At 38.3% G+C, this 15033-nt stretch overlaps 2 long non-coding RNA genes across 2 annotated transcripts; one reads left to right on the forward strand and one right to left on the reverse strand.

The window, feature by feature from the left end:
• On the forward strand, window positions 1-14670 carry LOC123274740. Its single transcript, XR_006511565.1, has 2 exons — window positions 1-319; window positions 14390-14670. It is a non-coding gene; the product is annotated as an uncharacterized LOC123274740 (long non-coding RNA).
• Window positions 13603-13970, reverse strand: LOC123274739. Its single transcript, XR_006511564.1, has 2 exons — window positions 13800-13970; window positions 13603-13715 (listed from the first exon to the last, which is right to left on the reverse strand). It is a non-coding gene; the product is annotated as an uncharacterized LOC123274739 (long non-coding RNA).
• Window positions 14671-15033: the final 363 nt, after the last annotated feature.

The following is a 15033-nucleotide window of genomic DNA, read 5'->3' on the forward strand; positions in this document are numbered from 1 at the left end:
TTTTTTTCTCTCTTCTCATTTTTCTTAATTTAAATCACCCGCGCAGATGGAAGACTTCTCCATGCGCGAAAGCCACAATAAAATGTAAGCTACGTGACTGCTGGTTGACTAGCGGGGACTTCTGCAATCTCAGCACCGCGAGCTTTTAAAAAGGCGATCAACAGCCAAATCCAGGTCTTAGTTGGTTAATTCGACTTCCGCGTTTAACTGACGGGCCCGTGCCTTGTAGAGTCCTTTGCTTTAATTTGCTCCGCACTTAAAGGAAGTTTGGACGCGGTTTCAACCGGCAGGCCACGTATTAGTTTTAAGTGTAAACCAGGTCTTTGAGCAGTTAATTTGACTTCCGCGTTTAACTGACGGACCCGTGCCTTGTAAAAGTCCCTTGTCTCAATTTGCGCTGCACTTAAGACGAGTTCAGACTCGGTTCAACCGGCAGGCCACGTATTAGTTATTAGTATCTACGAGTCGGGTTTCTCAAAGTTCTAATTTGCCCTGCACTTAGGCGAGGACTCGATAAATAGATAAAACCTAGAAAGTCAGATCCCAAAGTCTTAATTTGCCCTGCACTTAGGCGGGATTTTGACAAGTAAGAAAATCTATAACCGGATTCTCAAAGTTCTAATTTGCTCTGCACTTAGGCGAGAGTTCGGTCAATAAGTATAAAAATCTTTTAATATAATATCTTTTAAAGCTAAATTTGCGCACTTTACCCTACGGGGGACTGGAGGACGTTAGCTCAAATAAATAAAATTCATTAACATAATTTACGATTAAAATTACAATTGTGAAAGTGTAAAAGTTTTGGTATTTATAAAAATAAATCTAAAAAAGAAGTGAAATTCCATTTGAGTTCATAAATTTCATAAAATAAGAAGCCCTTAGAATAAGCAGCCCAAATCCATCCAACTCCATCCGCTGCGAGAATCAACCAAAGGGCTCAATTAAGGAACAGGCGCTAATAGCTGCCCTGAAATCACAGATCTGACCATCAACATAGTTCCTGTAAACGGTAAGTACATCTACTCTCAGTAAATCTGTGAACAGTCTCAAACGAAGGCGTGGTAAATTCGTATATCGAAAACGTCCCATATAAATAATTAAAACAACTGAATTAAAACCTCCGTTGCGTATTCTTTAAACTGTTAGTCCAAACCTCCACCGTTTACGCTACCGCTCAAAAAAAACGCCCTTGGACATAACATAAAGAACACTGGTGGCAGCGGTGGGATATTCGAATACGAAATTATTTAACTTCCGTTTGAGAAAAATTTAAACTTCCTAACAATTATCGTTCGTTATTTATTTCTATTTTTATCTAAATCAAGTAAAGTAAATTCACTGCTTATGCAAAGTCAAGCTATAATTTTGTTTAATCTTGATATAACTTCAATTCTATTGTAGAAAAGAATTTCGTGTCTCACTAAATTTTCTTTTATATTTCGACATATTTTAAATTTTACATTTTACAAAATTTCTTTTGCCCGGAATTCTTTTTCAAAAGGTTATAGAACCCTAATAATATTGTTTCGCAATCGGTTTTTGACCTTAACGTACCTTCTTTAGACATTAAATATCACAAAAAAAAAAGAATTCGCTGACGCGTCTATATCCGAGTTGGTTAACACCAAACGGAACCTGCAAACTCAACTCCAGTCAGCAAAATTTATTTTACTTCGGTATTGAGAAATAAAAATAAAATTTTTTTTTGCTAATTAAGCAGAATTAATATTAAATTTTAGTTATTTCGAAATTTTGAAAAAAAAAAAGTTTTTTTTATCCCTTACATTTACACTACATTTTACGAGAAGTGTGCTGCGAATCTAGCACCTCCTGTGACAAAACTCTCACAGAAGCTTCCTAGTTCTGGAAAGGTGCTTTAATTAGCACTTTCCTCTACGAAAGGAACTCTCACAAAACTCTTGAGAAGGGTGCTTTAAATTTAGCACCTTCTCTTGACCACACCTTCACAGGGGTATAAAACAATTTTAATTTTCAAAACTTTTAATTTTTTTTGATTAAATAAATTTTTTTTTATCTTTTGCTGACTCGAGTCACAAATACTTCAACATCAAGAAAAATTTTTTTTTCTATCTGTTATAATATATGAAATATTTGCATACTTGTATTACTAACTCACATTAAATATAAGAAAACTGTAATCCCCTATCGTCGAACGACCAAATCATAGTTTCGCGATTCATAGTTTTCAAATAAATCTATTATTTTGGGTTAAAACCGAGATAAATTTTCTCGAGATTCTAGAAAGTCGATGGGAAAAAGTAGACGGTCGGGCTATCGATATCATCTGAAAAAGATACATTCAGATTTCATTAACGGCAGAGTATACCACCGGCCCCTTATCGAAACTAGATATTGGGAGGAAGATACAGAACCCGCGAATAAGGTAGTCGACAATAAGGCTAGTGGTCCGAAAGTCCTGGAAAACGTCAAAGCAATCCCGGAACTTTACAAAAGAATACTAAAAATTCGACAAGTCCAAACCCCTATCAAAGGTCCATTAAACCCATCTACACAATTGATTCTAAATCCCCATTCCAATTAGATCTATCCCAAAAAGAGAATAAAAATTTTAATTTTACCCCTTCTACCATTACTACCGTTCCAAATTCCATCAAAGCAAAAGTTCGAGGAAACTCTCACAAAATTTTTTTTCTTTTTCTTCGAAAATTCTTTTACGACTATTAATTTCCTTTAACCTCTTGCTTCACTTTCTTAATTTACTCTCCGCTAACTAAGCATAAAATAAATCTAACCTTGAATAGTCAGTTGAATACACGTAACTAGACTCCAATAACATCTACGACTCACAAATAGATTTAATAATATAAAAAATTTTTTTTTGAAATTAAAATCAATTAAAATTGTTTGATTAAGGCATTTAAATCTTCTCTTATTTCAACCTTGAATTTGTTTACTACAAATTCACCTATCGACTCTTCCTTGCCTACACTTCCGTACTCGTCACTCGGTAACTCTATACCAGCGATAACTAATCTTTCTCTCGTGTTATTGTACTCTACAGCTGTTGACCTACTTACCTAGTAACCGATAAAAATACATCGCGATTTAAATCGAATAAAATCGAAATTTTCTTTTTCTTTTCCCGAGTTCCTTGAAAGAAAACTTTGTTGGTAACCCTCCTTAAACTCATACCTTACCCGAAATAGTTAAATATAGCCTAACTACCTCATACTATAATCGTGGAACTGTTTGAAGACGAGCCAGGATCGTTTTTCGTCCCTTGTTCAAACGATTTTCCATTTGAAGTCATGGCTAGAAGAACTTTCCGCGTAGATACCTCCATAAACGAGGAAAACCTCAATACCCAAATACAAACCCTTGCTAAGGAATTACACGACGCGCTCCCTTATTTTAACGGAGAGGGTCCAAATGCCGTAAAAGATTTCGAATTATTCGATGGAATAGTAAGAAACTGGTTACCCAGCATTCCAGCCGATAACCAGGGCTTTTTCGCTCGCCGTATAGCCCAAAAATTATATGGACGAGCCAAAAGATTAATCGAACATGTTGAATTAGCCTCTGTAGAGGATATCTTACTACTCCTAGGCCGAAAACTAAAAAGGGGAGACCCGTATATCACGTGGCAGAAAAATCTAGCTGCTGCAGCTCCGAAAGAATCCGAAAATATCGAAGACTTCTATTACCGGTTAAGCGAGATGGTTCGTCGTATCGAACTTAATGCTCCCGAAGAAGACAGACCTGTAGTAAAACGGACATTTGAAAAAACAGCGGCCACTACTTTATACGAATACTTACCTGACTTTTTACGATGCCTATGTAAAATAAGAAGAGCCGAAACTTTAGATGACATGTACAAGGCCATCGAAAATGACGCGTACAGAAGACCAGACCGTAGACGTGCAATGAGAGACGACGGAGTCACACCAGGTGAATCTCTACCGCCCTCCGTAGAATTTCATAGACGAACCGGACAAGACGGTAACAGACATTACCCACAGATGCCAAGATCTTCTCGAGACTACGACGATCGGGGTAATTATCGCGAACTGCCTCGTACTTTAACATACCAAGAATACAGTCAACCTCCAAGGACAAGCTCCTCTAGACCATTACACACTACTGACTATTACGAAGACCCATTTTATGACACGTACGAAGACAATTACTACAGTTCAAGTTATCAACCGGAACAACAAATGATGGGCTCTACTTTCGCGTTCGGAACCGAGCGAAATACGCAATATATACCTAGGACTCCAAATTATTATCAACCGCGACCTTTTCAAAATTACAATCAAAATCGCTACACCGGAATACTAGGTTCTACTAAAAGAGCAGTACGTTTCGAAGATGACGAAGACTTGGAAGAGGCAAAATTACGGCACAAATCGGACCCGTCGATAATCTGTAACTGCCCATTCTGCCCAAAGGGAGAACGTCAAGACGCGTACGATCCTTTAAACGGATCGGGCGCTCGTCAACCGGAGGCAATGGCGAGTATGCCCGTCCAGTCTCCGCCTACTTCAACGAAGACTCCCAGCAATTATCAACAGTATCCAAGGAGTCAATATCGAAATTATCAGAATCAATACCCTCGATCAATCCTACAAAATTCCCAGAAACAAGTACTAGAACATCAATCAACTATGACGGAGCCAATGTCTCTACCGAGACCAGAACAACAATCAAATCTGATCAACATGACGTCACAACAGGGACCAATAAATCCACAATTGATGAGCGCAGGGGAGCTACGAGCCCAATCAAAGACGAACCAAAATGTTTAACAACAGGCAGAGGCCCAACAGTCCATCTACGAAGTCCAGCACTTTGAAAAGGCGGAGTAAACGCCCTTCTAGACACCGGTTCCGACCTCAACTTACTCTGCATCGAAGAACTATGCGACGAAGTCCTCTGTAACATCGAAAATACAGGAGTAGTTGGAGGCATTGCTACAAGCTCAATGCCTATAACCGGTTCAATAGATCTTAAAATATTCGGAGTTAAAATCACCTTTCATCTCGTACCAGAACCGCCTGGTGGTTATAGAGCCATCCTTGGAAATGAATTTTTCATCCAAGAGCGCGTAACCATCTCGTTTTACTGGAACACCCTAGTAACAAAAAATAAACCTATTCAACCAATACCGATAATTAACCCACGAAAGTTCCCTGAGCAAAAGATTCTCGCTCTAGGAACTGGGCCGAAAATTTATCTGTCATGTAATCTACTCCTAGGCAATTATCAGCGATTCCTTATTGATACCGGGGGGGATGTATGCCTCATCAATGCATCCGCTTTAAAACCCGAAGCAATTATCGACATTGGAAAAGCTAGGAGATTCCGAGGTCTCAGCGATAGTACCTTTGAAACCCTAGGAGTAGTTAAATTAAAAATCCTCAATATTGAAGTCGAGTTTCAAGTTTGTCGAGAAGATTTACCATTCCCCGGAGTGGGAATTCTAGGAAACAATTTTCTTGAAACCGAAAAAGCCGAAATCTCGTATGACAATCAAACTTTGGTTTTACTATCTTCCCCAACAAACACAACCTCCTTTAGCCTTGAAACAAAGCCTTCTTCAAGCTATACATTACCTCCTCGTATGAAAATAGTAGTAGCAGTACCAATCCAAGATTTCGAGAAAAGCGAGGGATATCTCGCTCGAATGAACCTTCCGGACGGAGTCCTTGGAGGAGAGGCCGTTGTCAAGGTAGAAGATGGGTACGCCTCATGCATGGTCATCAACCTTAATTCAAACCCGGTTGACATAAACATAGAACCTCAAACACTCGAAGAGTTCGAATTCGATAATCCTAGCTCAGAGGGGGACGAATCCGACGCCCCTTCTATAGAAAACTCCAACCGAATAACAGATAAACAAGAACGTATTAAAATTCTACTCCAGAAAATACCAGTAGATCATCTCAATCAAGATGAAAAAGAACAAGTCCAGCATCTTATAAAAAACAATCACGACGTCTTTCACCTCCCTGGAGATAAATTAGGTCGTTCGAAAAATTTCACCTGCCGGATAGAAACCACCACCAACGAACCAGTGAGAATAAAACAATATCGATTTCCCCCAGAACATCGGGAAGAAATCGCCAGGCAGGTCGAAAATCTTGAAAAACAGGGAATAATTAGAAAATCTAACTCTCCGTACAATTCACCTTTGTGGATTGTACCAAAAAAATCCAATGACCCTTCTATAAAAAAATATAGAATGGTTATCGACTTTAGGCAACTAAATAAAATCACTAGAGGGGATGCCTATCCTTTACCCCTAATTATCGATATTTTAGACCAATTAGGCGACGCTAATTTCTTCAGCGTCTTCGATCTCGCCATGGGTTTCCATCAAATCCCAATGCACCCCGCAGATGCACCAAAAACGGCATTTTCTACCCCAGATGGCCACTGGGAATACTGTTGCATGCCGTTTGGCCTAGAATGCGCTCCGTCTATCTTCCAACGTATGATGGATTCCACCTTAAGCGGGTTAAAAGGGACAGAATTATTTATTTATATCGACGATTTAGTTAGTTATGGTAAAACTCTAAAAGAACATGGGGTAAGAGTGCAAAGATTATTCAATAGACTGAGAGAAGCAGGTCTTACTCTCCAACCTGAAAAATGTAAATTTCTCTGTCCAGAAGTAGATTATTTAGGTCACGTAATAACGAAAGAGGGCATAAGACCAGATCCAAAGAAAGTTTCATCACTTAAAAATGCCTCGCGACCTAGAAATCATACTGATGCCAGGAAATTTATGGGACTTGCCAATTATTACCGACGATTTATCCAAAATTTCGCTGAAAGGGCTAAGCCCATAACAGACCTTACGCGAAAAACTAAACCTTTCATATGGACTGAAGAATCGCAAATAGCATTCGATGATGTCAAGAACGCCCTCTGCGAAGACTCATTCCTTAAATACCCAGATTTTAATAAACCCTTCATCCTAGCTGTCAGCGCGTCAGACTCGGGAATATCCGGAATTCTCAGTCAAGCGACAACAGAGGGGGACGATGACCTAGAAAGAGACGGAGAGAAAATAGTGTCATGTGTCTCACGCGTCTTTCACGACACCGAAACCCGATATACGGACATTGAAAAACAATGCCTTGCGGTAGTTTATGCCATTCAACAATTTCGACCATATCTCCAAAAACATTTTACTTTAATAACCAGTAGCCCTTGTATCACCTGGCTAAGGGACAGCACGACTATCACCGAAAGGCAAGCAAAATGGCGGTCTAAATTGAGTAGATATAAATTCAATGTCGTAGTACGTCATAAAATCACCGAACAATACGCTGAAGGACTCTCATACAACCCTGAAGGTCGTTCCGAGCCCTTAGAAAACGTATTAAATAATATTACTGAAAATAACTCTTTAGCGCTACCCATCACGGACGTCACTAAAACAAAAAAATCTAATAAAATTCTCTCAGACGAAGAAGCGATCCAATCGGTCAAGCGCCCTGGTCGCCCTCTCGGATCCAAAAATAGACCAAGAATCAGCAGCGCCCCTGAAATCAGAGAAACGATCGCCTCTCGTCTTAGAAAAAGGGAAATGGGAAAAACACGAGTCCCACCCAAAATAAATTACCTTGAAAATAGCAACCTTGATTTAACTATAGAAGACCTCGACTCGCAGAAAACCAGAATCGAAGAACAGGGGGACGATGAAGTCTTCTTGCCAGCCCCAACTCCCGGACCCTCCACGATTAACAAACCAGATACGGGCCAAGAGGGGGACGATGAAGCTGAAAAAGACGATAAGACCAAGGGAAATAAAGAAACAACGATTCCACAAAAACAACGACGGTCAACTCAAGAATTAGTAGAAATGTTCGACGAACTCCTCAAAAGACGGCCACCACAGGAAAACACCTATCGAGAGCGAGCTCTAGAGAAAATCCGTCGAAAAGAAGCGATATTCAACTATACTCCCCAAGAGTTAGCTGAAATAAAACGAACGAGTTCTGAGACAGCGAAAACAATTCGCCTAGCATTAAGTAAAATGCCTCCACTCTGGCGTAATGAAGAAGACTCCTTAGACAATGACACCGCAACCGAAATTAATGTCGACGAATTTCTCAGAGACAACAGCGAAAACCCTGAGGAAAAATCAAGTAGCGATATTAGTCCAGAAGACACCGAGAAAAGCGAAGATCCCAGCGAGGCGGAGCATCCCACCATCATAGAGCCAGCACCATCGATCTCAGCAGACGACATCAATTTCAGAAACGTCACCGATACATACGATAAAAATGAGTCAAACATAAATACTCTCACTCCCCGTAACGTAAACAGATCGCGATTCGCGGGATATTTAGGAGACGGTCCGGAACCTCGAACCCCAATCTTCGGAAGAGTCCTCATTCCCGATGAATTAGCGGCCATGGGAATCCATTATGACCATGCTAGTGGCCAAATCGTAGATGAAAACGGTGAAGCCATAAACGAAAGGGCCGAAACCGAATCGGCCAACCCCAATAACATACCTAATGAAACAGAATCGGAACAAAATAATTCACAGATTAATAATAAAATTATTCAATCACGCAGTAATTCAGTAAAATCCAGCTCAGAAAAATCTAGCGATTCCGATAAAAATAGACGCGAAACAACTACAAGTGGGAATAAAACAGTGGGGGATGATGTAGGGAACCGCCGATTTGGACCACCCTTCGTTGCTTATGACCCTCCAACTTTCGAAGAAGCTGAAAATATTTTTGCCGAACGACGTCACCGGCCAAGAATATCTTCACCCTCTAGTTCAGACGCAAGTATACCCGAAAAAGGTCCCGAAACGAAAATAAAATTTGCAACCAGCCGAGATGGGCTCACTTATGCCCGAGACCATTTATTACATTTCTTAGCAGCAGACTGCGAAATAATAAAACCCGTAGCGAAGCTGCTCCGCGACTTAAAATTTATAAATGCCGACGACCTACATGCCTCAAAACCTACAAAAGGGGACGTATTTGTCACCAAACTAGGTCGCTGTAAAATCTTTACGGTATTCATCAAAACAACACATTTCGAAAAATTAGACCCAATCGATCTGATCGAAGGATTGAGAAATCTTCGACAGTCGATGCATAAACACGACATTCATTCACTCCGCTGTGCAAAACAGGGGGATGAGTTCGATGAGCTTAACATCCAAGCTTATTTATTACACGAATTAAGAGACTGCCCAATAACAATTACATTGTGCGAAGGGAACGTCGAGGTACCAGACGAATCCCTTCGAACAAAGATAATTGAAGAAAATCATAACAGTTTAATAGGGGGCCACAAAGGTGTAGTAAAAACATATTGGCGCATTCGCGAAAGATATTATTGGCCAGGAATGAAAGATAATATTTATAATTACATCCGTGCTTGCGAGATTTGTCAGAAAAATAAACTCACGCGAATAAAGACCAAACAACCTATGTCCATCACAGACACACCCTTTGAACCTTTTGAGAAAATTAGTATAGATACAGTAGGACCCCTACCCATGACCCCTGACGGTAACGTACATATCTTAACAATTCAGGATAATTTTTCTAAAGCTGCTGCAGCAGTTCCCCTCCCTGATATCAGAGCAGTGACCGTTGCAGATGCCCTTTTAAATCATTACATCGCTCTTTATGGGTGCCCTCGCGTGATTCTATCAGATAAGGGCACCTCATTTACCAGTAAATTAATTCAACAATTAGCTAAAGCACTGAAAATTCAAAGAATAACCACCTCTTCCTATTATCCTCAATCAAACGGAGCTCTAGAAAGATCTCACCAGCCTCTAGTCGACTACCTCCGGGCTTACGTAGATAAATTCAATAACTGGGATCGGTACATTCCAATGGCAATGTTAAATTATAACACCACCGTGCATACAGCCACAAAATTTACACCATACGAAATTTTATACGGAAGAAAAGCTAGAAGCCCGACTCAGTTTCCAGATTTTAGTAAAATTGAAACATATAACGACTATTTAGCAGATTTAATTAGTCGAATATCCGAAATTCAACGAATATCCGCGGAAAATTTAACAAAAGCTAAACACGAGTCAAAAGTCCGATTCGACAAACGTATACACCCGGCAAAATTTAACGTAGGAGACCTTATATATACTCTAAAAGAACCTAGAAAAAATAAATTAGACCGTTATTATACCGGCCCATATGAGATAGTTGAAATAAACGAAATGGGAAATTTAATAATAGAAAAAGAAAACGGGAAACGGAAATTACTCCACCCAAATAAGGCTAAAACAGCCAGCCGCGAAAATTTCGACTAAAAAGAACTTAAGTTGTTTGTTTCAGTATAAATATACATATATATAGACGCTAAAATCTACAAAAAAAAAATATGATCGTTGCACCACTTCTCCTCCTGGGAATCGGATACTTGGCATGGGGCGCTGACGAAGTGAAAATAAAACCAATGGAAACGAACCCAGGTCTACTATACGATCCATTCAAAAGAATCCACCTCATCAGAGAAGAATGGCAAATAATCAGCTCCATAAACATCAAACAACTAGTAACTCTCTACCCAAACCTGAACCAAAATCTATGGGAAGCTTATGGGATATGTTGTTTAAAGTTCAATCACTCATCCTGCATGTTGTATCTACGGACCAACACCCATCGAGAAATCCACACCGAAATCGAACAAGCAAAACACCGGCTAAGTCAGTTCCTCGAAGACCCACAACTTGAAGAATTACATCCACAGGTCCGGACAAAAAGAGCACCGTGGTTCGGCTTCGTAGGCTCAATTGCACGAAAACTATTCGGGACCATGGACTACAGCGACAAGGAACACATCTCCAAGGAGCTAGACAAGTTATATCAAGATAACAGAGAACTTGTACACTTATCCCAAAATAACACTCACATTATTAAGAGCGAAATCAACGAAATCCTAAAACACGAAACAAACATAACCCAACGAATCAAAGAATTAGCCAGAACTTCAACATCTCTGCAACAATCAACAAATAAACAAATAACCGACCTACAAAGGATTCAACTATTCTCAATGATAGGCGACGAAAATATTCACCGGATGACTAACCACCTGAGAACTCTTAATAATGCAGAAAAAGCCATAGAAGAAGCAAAACGGGGCAAGCTGACCTACCTAACAGTATCGGCCAAACAACTGAACCAAGCAACTGCAGACACGATCAGAAAACATCCGACCTTAAATCCGCCACAACCACTGGATCACATGGACATCAGCACACTAGCCAAAGTATCAACGATAGAAACAGGAAAATCGAACGGTCACTTCCTGATAATAATAACCGTACCACTCTTCGATCAGACACCATGGCTAGCATACGAACTAAAATCACTTCCCAAGGCCGAGAAAATTGGAGATCAATTATCAACATTGACGATTCAACCTACGTCAAAATATCTAGTAACAGAACCAGCATTTGAAGAATACTTCCTCGCCGAACAAGACTACGTTGACAACTGCAAACCCATTGGACCAGATATGGCCTGCCCAACCGACATCCCAACAAAAATAACAAAACTAGTAAACGAAGTAGATTGCGAAATGGAGTTACTCATGAACCCGAAAACAGAAAATCTCAGGGAATGTAACGTAAGAATAATCGGAAAATGTAAACTAACTTGGATAAAAATGAATGAGAAGAACACGTGGGCATACTCAACGTGTAAAGAGGAAAACATCCAGTGGAAATGCCCTGAACTAGCAACCGGAAACACCATAATTAACGGAACCGGATTAATACACCTACAACAAGGATGTCAAGCAAACTGCAATGAATATAAAATCCGAGGAACAGCAAGAGAATCAACAAAAATAGAAATAATAGCACCGAGCTTCAACCTATCCCTCGAAACGTTAAACTCGAGTATGAAATTTAACAGCGAAACTCCCAATCTACTAACAAAATTCTCAGACCCAGCTACAATCATCGACAAATTCGAACCCTGGGGTCAAGGGCTAGAAGAAAATGAAGAAAAAATGTCACTAATAGCACTAGACCACCAAAAAGAAGAAACCAATAAGAAAATAACCATCGGATCGATATCAACAATTGGAATATTATCGATCATTATAAGTGGGTTCGCCATACAAAAACTCATTCGTCGATACCTACAAAAACCGCAACAAAACAGCAAAGTCAACGAAAAGCCAGTCGTAATCGAACTGAAAACAGTCGAAGAAAAGACGTCATCACCGCCGAAAGTCAACGAATCACTTCCAGAGAAATCCAAAACCATCGAAGAAGGAAGTCCGCCGAGTAAGCAAACAACGATTGAAGATGCACCGGAGACCGTTGAGAAACCAAAGAAGTCAAAAACATTCCGACTAAGAGATTACAAATCACCGATTTAGACAACAATCCCAGCATCAACATCGTAAAAGTTAAGATCATTTATAAAAAAAAACTTTTTATATAAACAATCTGATGGCTCATTTGCGGAAAACTAAAAATCAATAACTTACAAAATAATAATAGAATTTTTTTTCCTGTTGGAAATTTCGTTTAACGAAAACAAAAAAAAAAATTGCCAAAAACGAGCCAACAGTTTGTATTAACAGTTATTCAAGAAACCTATTAAAAAAAAAAAATATTTTTTTTTGAAAAAAAAAAAAAAGAAAACTTATTGAAAAAATTTTTTAATATATTTTTATATATAGTAGATAGTATAATGGAAAACAGTACATTTCTCTAAATTTTGAAAGAAAAAATGTTTTGCTGCTTTGAGACTCGCAAGACCGAAGATAAGAATATCTTCGGCCTTGGGGGGACGAATGGAAACAGCGCAAAACCTTGATGAAAATTTTTTTTCCTTTTCTTTATATATAATTAATATAAACTTAACATAAATTTTTCTTTTTCATTTTACTATCACTATACTTCCATATTACACATTATCTCATTATTATATTATCTTATTATATGTCGTACAACCGTGTATTATGAATCATTATACTTAATCTCCATATATTAAACAAATTTTTTTATATTAACTATAAATAATAACAAAAAAAAAGATACAACGAGCTAACGTCACTCATATAAATTTTTCAAAAATTAAGAAATCATAAAAATTTTTTTTTCAAAACGATTATTTCAAACGTCTAATATTCAATAAAAATAAATATAAGTAATTAAGAGACAGGGAGAGTCATCTAATGGCAACTATAATAGAGCCGCTGCACACGTACTCACACATACCCATTGATCGTGCTATATAAACTCTTATAAAATTTTCTTTTTTTTCTTTAAAATAAGCTTTTACTTTTTTCTTTTTTTCTCTTTCACTTTATTGTCTAAGTTCTAATTAATTATTTATTTATAAAATTTTTTTTCCCTTTCTCTTCCTTTTTTTTCTCTAAAAAAAAAATTTTTTTTTCTCTTCTCCACCTAAAGCTGTTACTTATCCTATTTCTATTTACTACTTATACAACCGTTACAACTACCTGAATTACTATGGTATAGAAGAGAAGGAATAAGCATTATAAAAAAAAAAAAAAAAAAAAAAATTTAAAACCAAATTTTTCCTTTTTTTTATTTAAAATAAAATAAAAAGAAGAAGAGAGTAGGAAAATTTTTCCTAATATTTATATATATGTTCACTTATTTATATAATACAGAAGCAGAATGATCTGCCATTTAATCTCCATTGCCAGCCACCCGATATCATCTGATACGCCTAAAAAGAATAACAGATAAATTAATCTCTTGGCAAGAGATGAAACGATTGAAATATACCTGTTATATTACAAATTTCGCTAACCTTCTCTCCATAAATGGCAAGGGCTAATTTAATACCAAGTACCGTAGTTTTCGGAATCTTTTTCAACGGTGTACATTTCTTCTTCTTTTCTCTCTTTAACAAAACTCTTAAATGCAATGCTAGCTCGATCACCGCTGAGACAATAGTGATACTCAACACGGCTTACCGAAATCAAGAGGCGAAGACGATTAACCATCCGTCAGCATACAATACTGCACGAGATGAAATATAAATTTTAATTTAAATATTGACGCCAGATGACTCCTCCTGTTACTCTTTTTATTATATTAAGATATATTAAGTTAAACAAAACTCTTGTAAGTGGCTTTCGCTTATAGTGAAGGTGGCCATAGGAAAACCGATGAACTATACTAGCTCCTCGCTTTTCCGGGGGAATGTTATGTCCACCCGCAAATTTTTTTTCTCTCTTCTCATTTTTTTTAATTTAAATCACCCGCGCAGATGGAAGACTTCTCCATGCGCGAAAGCCACAATAAAATGTAAGCTACGTGACTGCTGGTTGACTAGCGGGGACTTCTGCAATCTCAGCACCGCGAGCTTTTAAAAAGGCGATCAACAGCCAAATCCAGGTCTTTGTTAGTTAATTCGACTTCCGCGTTTAACTTGACGGGCCCGTGCCTTGTAGAGTCCTTTGCTTTAATTTGCTCCGCACTTAAAGGAAGTTTGGACGCGGTTTCAACCGGCAGGCCACGTATTAGTTTTAAGTGTAAACCAGGTCTTTGAGCAGTTAATTTGACTTCCGCGTTTAACTGACGGACCCGTGCCTTGTAAAAGTCCCTTGTCTTAATTTGCGCTGCACTTAAGACGAGTTCAGACTCGGTTCAACCGGCAGGCCACGTATTAGTTATTAGTATCTACGAGTCGGGTTTCTCAAAGTTCTAATTTGCCCTGCACTTAGGCGAGGACTCGATAAATAGATAAAACCTAGAAAGTCAGATCCCAAAGTCTTAATTTGCCCTGCACTTAGGCGGGATTTTGACAAGTAAGAAAATCTATAACCGGATTCTCAAAGTTCTAATTTGCTCTGCACTTAGGCGAGAGTTCGGTCAATAAGTATAAAAATCTTTTAATATAATATCTTTTAAAGCTAAATTTGCGCACTTTACCCTACGGGGGACTGGAGGACGTTAGCTCAAATAAATAAAATTCATTAACATAATTTACGATTAAAATTACAATTGTGAAAGTGTAAAAGTTTTGGTATTTATAAAAA

The sequence above is a fragment of the Cotesia glomerata genome, unplaced genomic scaffold (assembly GCF_020080835.1).
Source record: "Cotesia glomerata isolate CgM1 unplaced genomic scaffold, MPM_Cglom_v2.3 scaffold_68, whole genome shotgun sequence".
NCBI classification, from domain to species: domain Eukaryota; kingdom Metazoa; phylum Arthropoda; class Insecta; order Hymenoptera; family Braconidae; genus Cotesia; species Cotesia glomerata.